The 7,500-nt window shown below is 41.8% G+C and overlaps 1 protein-coding gene across 2 annotated transcripts in view; it reads left to right on the top strand.

Annotated features, from left to right (window-relative positions):
* Positions 1-7,500, top strand: part of znf804a (zinc finger protein 804A) — a 65,689-nt gene that overhangs the window by 1,454 nt on the left and 56,735 nt on the right. The window lies entirely within an intron of this gene.

Below are 7,500 nucleotides of genomic sequence, written 5' to 3'. Positions count from 1 at the left end.
AATTATAATATTGATAATTTAGTGTGTGTGTGTGTGTGTGTGTGTGTGTGTGTGTGTGTGTGTGTGTGTGTGTGTGTGTGTGTGTGTGTGTGTGTGTGTGTTTCGTTTGTCAGTAAAACTTTGGTTTTGAAGGCATGCCATATGTGCAGAGTGCAGAGAGCATCTCTCTCTCTCACACACACACACACACACACACACACACACACACACACACACACACACACACCAGATCAGCGGTGTGACAGATGGATGGGGACAGCTCTAATCTCTACACATAGTCATAAGCGATGGCTCGGGGTTTAGCTCAATCGCAGCGATTACATTAGCGGTTTCGGAGTAATCCTCCTGCTCCACTCTGCCTCCGCACTAACGCGAGTGAAATCTGGGCCAACACGACGGGGAAATAAAAAATAACCAAATGTATCAGGATGAAAAATATCTACAGTTAGTCTTTTACAGATCTGTGTGTTTTCAGGAGAGCATCATGATGTTCCGAAGTGACATTTAATTAAAAATCTAGTTTAGAATGAAGGATCAGAGCTTTCTATCAGGAATCCTCCACTCTTTCTCTCTTTTTCTCCTTCACTCTGAGGTTTGTGTCGTGTTAAAGCCGACCGAGTTCATGAACAGGAGCCGTGTGTCTGACATACTCTCAGGATTTGTTAAAGATATCTGAAGCCTTTCTTGTGGAGTTTTTAATCTGCATCACTACAGGATGTCTTTTAGATCCTTCATTTAAAGAAAAAACATGATCAGCTTCCAGATTTCATAAAACGTCTCATCATTCATCATCTTCAGGAAGATAGTGAAAGTAACAGCTGAGACTTTAGCATCTCTCTCTCTCTCTCTCTCTCTCTCTCTATATATATATATATATATATATATATATATATATATATATATATATACAGTATATATAATTGGAGGTTACTAGCATAATAACTAGTGAATTGATGATGAGATGTTTGTCACTGTTCACCTTCTCTGATTAGCTATTTCTATAGAAACACAAATAAAACCTAAAATTTTTATTTTGTTGTCATTGACGAATCAATAAATATAAAATTCCAAAAACACTGAAATCATGGAGGCATCAGATGCTGTTTGTTTATATCATGATGATGTTCTAATGTTTCTGACTCTCTGAGAGATTAAAGTTTGTACTTTTTACTCCAATGTTTACTTTGAAAGCTCGCTTGTACAGGGTATGGGGGAAGGGGTGTGTGTGTGTGTGTGTGTGTGTGTGTGTGTGTGTGTGTGTGTGTGTGTGTGTGTGTGTGTGTGTGTGTGTGTTACGTTACTTTAAGTTGCATTACACTGGCTTATGATATATAATGTCACTTCATTTTTGTCTGCTAAAGACTTAAACCTTAAATGACCTTAAATAAGATTCATTCATTTCTACCGCTTATCCAAACTACTCGTGTCACGAACTATCTCAGGCGTCATCGGGCATCGAGGCAGGATACACCCTGGACGGAGTGCCAACCCATCACAGGGCACACACACACACACACACTCACACACACACACACACACACACACACACACACACACACTCCTTAAATAAGATTTCATAAAAAACATGGAATTAAAAACCGACTTAATTTAAACCTTTACATTACTCTGTTTCACCTTATGTATGTTACATGTGACATACTCACTCACACACACACACACACACACACACACACACACACACACACACACACACACACACACACACACACACACACTGTGTATGGGAATGAAGGACCTGAATGTCCTGGTGAAGTGCCATCTGGTCTTCTCACCAGGCGCAGTGTTATTTCAGCACAAACAGAAAGCTTTGCTCTCTACAACATTTGTTGAGCGCAGCTTAGGCACAGCGGAGACACGAAGAGTTTAACACAACAACATGACAAAAATGTGGAGTGTCCGAACTCACTGATGACAAGAGCAATTTATATGATGAAAAATAAAAAGAAGAAAAGTCTTTACTTAAAAACATTAAAATATTAATTACAAAACTGTAAAACCAACAATGATGTCAGGCCACAATATTATTATTGTTAACATTATTTATAACTGTACTTCTGGTGATTTATTTATTTATTTATTTATTTATTTATTTATTTATTTAGAGAGACAGAGAGAGAGAGACAGAAAGAGAGAGAGAAAGACAGAGGGAGAGATATATAGAAAGAGAGACAGATATATATATACAGAGAGAGAGAGAGAGAGAGAGAGAGAGAGAGAGATAGAGAGGTCCTATGGTCACCCTTCTGCTCCACTCTGTGAAATCCATCTGTGCAATTAGCACTGAGTCCTGTGCGGTGAGAAAATCCACCAGTTGCTACGACACACAACATGTTCTCAGGACTGAAAGATTCATTTCATCTTATTGCTTCTCTTGAGAATATTAAACATCACAGTAACCATCTGCCCAACGTTCCCAGCACACGGCTAATGGTCTGACGGAGCTGCCCAACGTTCCCAGCACACGGCTAATGGTCTGACGGAGCTCTGTTAGCTGAGTGCTAGGTGAAGGGTAGTGTGTAACTGCAGCGGTGTAAAAGTCATTCACTTACATTCACACTGTGTGTGTGTTTATTATACATCTCTCTCTCTCTCTCTCTCTCTCTCTCTCTCTCTCTCTCTCTCTCTGTCTCTCTCTCTCTCTCTCTGTCTCTCTCTCTCTCTCTCTCTCTCTCTCTCTCTCTCTCTCTCTCTCTCTCTGTCTCTCTCTATCTCTCTCTCTGTCTCTCTATATGTCTCTATCTCTAGTCTATCTCTCTGTCTCTCTATCTGTCTCTCTATGGTCTCTCTGTCTCTCTCGTATCTCCTGTGTCTTTGTCTCTCTGTCTCTCTCTCTCTCCTCTCTTCTGTCATCTATGTCTATCTGTCTTCTCTCTGTCTCTCTGTCTCTCTCTGTCTCTCTCTCTGTGTCTCTCTGTCTCTCTCTCTCTCTCTCTCTCTCTCTCTCTCTGTCTCTCTCTCTCTCTCTCTCTCTCTCTGTCTCTCTCTCTGTCTCTCTCTCTCTCTCTGTCTCTCTCTCTCTCTCTCTCTGTCTCTCTCTCTGTCTCTCTCTCTCTCTCTCTCTCTCTCTCTCTCTCTCTCTCTCTCTCTCTGTCTCTCACCTTCACTACATCAGCTAAATTAATTTGTTAAATAATTAGTGTAAGAACAATTACAGTGCACAAAATGGGATAACACCCACTAATATGTAACCATAGCAACAATCATACAAATCACTTATTGATATCTTAAACTGAAAAACACCAAAAAGTCCAAAAAATTTAATTGATACAGTTCATGAAACTCGATAATGCTCTCTGATCTGCAACAAACGGTATTTTAATATGTGTGTGTGTGTGTGTGTGTGTGTGTGTGTGTGTGTGTGTGTGTGTGTGTGTGTGTGTGTGTGTGTGTGTATGATGTGCTGAAGGAGTCTTGTGTGTGTGTGTGTGTGTGTGTGTGTGTGTGTACACACTGGTGGTGTCCTGATGTGATACACACGGTGGTGTCCTGATGTGATACACACGGGTGGTGTCCTGATGTGATACACACTGGTGGTGTCCTGATGTGATACACACGGGTGGTGTCCTGATGTGATACACACGGGTGGTGTCCTGATGTGATACACACGGGTGGTGTCCTGATCTGATACACATGGTGGTGTCCTGATGTGATACACACGGATGGTGTCCCGATGTGATACACATGGTGGTGTCCTGATCTGATACACATGGTGGTGTCCTGATGTGATACACACGGTGGTGTCCTGATGTGATACACACGGGTGGTGTCCTGATGTGATACACACGGTGGTGTCCTGATGTGATACACATGGTGGTGTCCTGATGTGATACACACGGTGGTGTCCTGATGTGATACACACGGGTGGTGTCCTGATGTGATACACATGGTGGTGTCCTGATGTGATACACACGGGTGGTGTCCTGATGTGATACACACGGGTGGTGTCCTGATGTTCACCGTCAGTGAGACACAGCAGTATGATGTATTATAATGAACTGCTGCAGTTTGTGCTGCAGTGCTGTATGACATTTCATTTTAACTCTCTGTCCAAATAACAGCCCGTAAGCAGATATTATGATGTGCTGAAGCCCACAATATGGGTTTGGACAATTATCATGCTTTCAATTTATCACATTGTTAGACATTTAATTGCTATCATCAAGGGGGGTTTAATTTTCAGGAGGCAGGAAGAATAAATTGAATCAATATCTGATTACAGACTCCGGTCTCCGGCTCTAGACTCATTATGAACTCATATAAATGCTTCACTATTTGTCACTGTGCTTGGAAAAGTGTGCATTTTATGTCTTACTCCGTTTATAATTCTGTTCCGTCTCCGATATTTTGGTCGTACATGATGTGGATTGTTCCCTGATGCCAGGACTAATGTGATTCTATAATAATATTCGGCCCAAAACCGTCACAGAATCTTCCAGCTCCTGATTTATTGTGTCCAGGTCTGAGTTTTAGTAAACATTAAATTACCCGAATGCAGAAAACACAGTTTAATACGACTTGGGTTTGGTCTCGTCACTGCTCCTGATGTTCTTTCTCATTAGCATCGTTGTGATGAAAGTCCACGCGAGTGTTCTTTGTGTGCTCGTGGACCATCACGTGATCTGAACACCAGGTTCAGCTGAGATCCGGAAGTGGAGATTGTGATGTGGAGAACTGCTTTGAGGGAGACTTGTGTTCATCCTCCTTTGTCCTATCAGGCACTTGAAGCGTCGAATCTGTAGCTGGGAGCAGAAATAGATCTGCATTAATGCTGTTGTGATGGACATCAAAGTCACTAAGCAACAAATCCATTGACAATTTATGCTCAGAAGAACCGATCGGAAAAATAAGTGGATTCTTCTCCCATCAGAAGCAGATGCCTTCAGCTCAGCAGCAGCAGCACAACTCGGCTTTACCTGTTTTTATAGAAGAGGCAGAAATCTGTCCCATTAATGAGAGGATTAAACCAAATGCTGTACTGTTTATCTGGTGCATAATGAAGATCTTATACACTTTAGGAACTTTCTATGATCTAATGTGTAGTCTAAGTGTTTCTCAGACTGGTCCATCTGTACGTGACGTCTGTACGTGTAGCGCCTGGAAACATATAGGTTCAAAATAAAAATAACAGATGGATATAAATGACGTAATCAGTAAAGTGAGTTAAAGCAGGTTTACGTCGGACTTCACTACGTTCCTGAGTGTTTCAGTTCGAAGCTAACGTTATACACCACTTGTTTATTTCTGCGACTGTTTGCAAGAAAATGTTCGCGCTGCATCATAAGTATTAATCCTTCACAGATATTTGTGTATCTTTGTGTAGTTCTTCAGTACACAGTGAAGAAGAAAAGTTTGATGTAACCAGAACAACATGAGGACTAGTTTAGTTAATTAACATTTTATACCCATCAAGTTTTGACACAGGGCACGGTGGCTTAGTGGTTAGCACTTTCGCCTCACACCTCCAGGGTTGGGGGTTCGATTCCCGCCTCCACCTTGTGTGTGTGGAGTTTGCATGTTCTCCCTGTGCCTCGGGGGTTTCCTCCGGGTACTCCGGTTTCCTCCCCCGGTCCAAAGACATGCATGGTAGGTTGATTGGCATCTCTGGAAAATTGTCCGTAGTGTGTGTGTGTGTGAATGAGAGTGTGTGTGTGCCCTGTGATGGGTTGGCACTCCGTCCAGGGTGTATCCTGCCTCGATGCCCGATGACGCCTGAGATAGACACAGGCTCCCCGTGACCCGAGAAGTTCGGATAAGCGGTAGGAAATTAATGAATGGATGAAGTTTTGAAGCCAAATTTTAGGACTAGTTTTTTAATTCCCATTCCCCTCGATCCCAAGTCCTTCCCCCATTCTCTCACACCTCTAAATAAAACTAGACTAACTCTAGATTAGCTCAGAAAGACGGATTATGTTGTGATTTTAAATCCCAGACCTTATTTGTCCCTTTGAAGAAAGATGTATATTTAGTATTGTTTTACTGAAGACCTTAATGCTAATACATCACTCTGTAGACACGTTCTCTGTGCAGAGCTTCCAGCCTGACCCTCGTTTACCTCAGAAGGAGATAAAGCTGGGTTCGGTTGTGAGCTGAGATCCCAGTGAGCTCTCTTCTTCATTATTATTACAGAAGCTTTATTCTGCACATGAACATTGTATCCTGTACATTACAAAAACGTTACCGAGAGAACATTGAGGAATGGGACGCACTTCCTGTTTGGGTTGACCAGCTCAGTGGATGTACATGCGACTGCACTCACATGTTGTGTATCTATGTCCTCTTCATACTAGCCAACGTTTCACAACATTCTTTGCCACTTCAGGCATGTCATTGTGTTCTGTAGTTGATTCAGCACACACACACACACACACACACACACACACACACACACACACACACACACACACACAGTCTATTGACTCCTGCTCTGTAGGGACTGAATGGAGATGGAGAAATGCTGCGTCGGCAGGAGGTTGCTATGGTGACAGAAGATTTCGACGAGCGCTCTGTGACCTGCACTCCATTACAGTTTTTAAAGCGGCCTGCTTGACTTTTCCCTCTCTGTGTGTCCTCGGTCACTTCCCTCAGGCTCTCTTACAGACGGTTCCATCACCATCGGCTCACTCAGCATTCTCTAGAGGACAGTTATGTGAAGGAACATTGAACGCCACATCACTGTAGACCTCTGACACCTTCATTAGAAAAACACAAGCATCATGCTTCAAATTTCAGAACACGGCATTTGGTGTCCGAGGTCAAAAAGGAGGTTTCGTTATTCAGACTTGTCCATCTGTACATGACAGCTGATGAAACATTTCCACATAGTAACTAATTAATTAGATATTAAACTTTTGTTAAGACTCGTTAAAGAACTTAAACAGATGGAATTCATAACTGCATCCTTTAATTATTAGTGAAACATCTCAGAAACTCCTCCATGGTTCTCTGGGGTTAAGATGGGTTCACACTGGACTTCTTCAGTGAAGTGAAACAGCAAGGAAAAAGTTTTTATGATTTATTACGAATCCCTCTCTTATTTTACATCAGAACCCTCAGCCACGCCCACTTTTTATACTGTCTCATGATCCTGAGCGCTGGAAATCTAATGGAGTCAAAATTAATCTAGATGAAGACGATCAAACTGCTATGGAAAAAAATTATTCAATGAATATTTAGTTTAATGGATCCAGCAGGCAGATGAAAGGTACCATCCAAATCTAGAACCTTAAGAGACAAAATTCTTTCCCTTTGAAGACTTCCCAAGGAACCCTTCAGAGTCTACAAGAAAGATTCCTCTCACACACGGTTCTTTCTTCATGAAAATAATAACATAATAATCCAGCAGTATATTGAGAAGCCATTGTTTTCTGAAATAATTTGGTTTTATAACCAAATCTAGAACCTTAAAGGTTCCACTTGTCCCAATATGTCTTCCCTAGAGATGGGGTCCATGTTCAAAGACATGAAGAAGCCTGAACAATC

Source organism: Tachysurus fulvidraco, chromosome 6 (genome assembly GCF_022655615.1).
Source record: "Tachysurus fulvidraco isolate hzauxx_2018 chromosome 6, HZAU_PFXX_2.0, whole genome shotgun sequence".
Classification (NCBI taxonomy): Eukaryota; Metazoa; Chordata; class Actinopteri; order Siluriformes; family Bagridae; genus Tachysurus; species Tachysurus fulvidraco.
The sequence above is the reverse complement of the archived record's forward strand: the minus strand, read 5'-3'. Positions and strand labels throughout refer to the sequence as shown.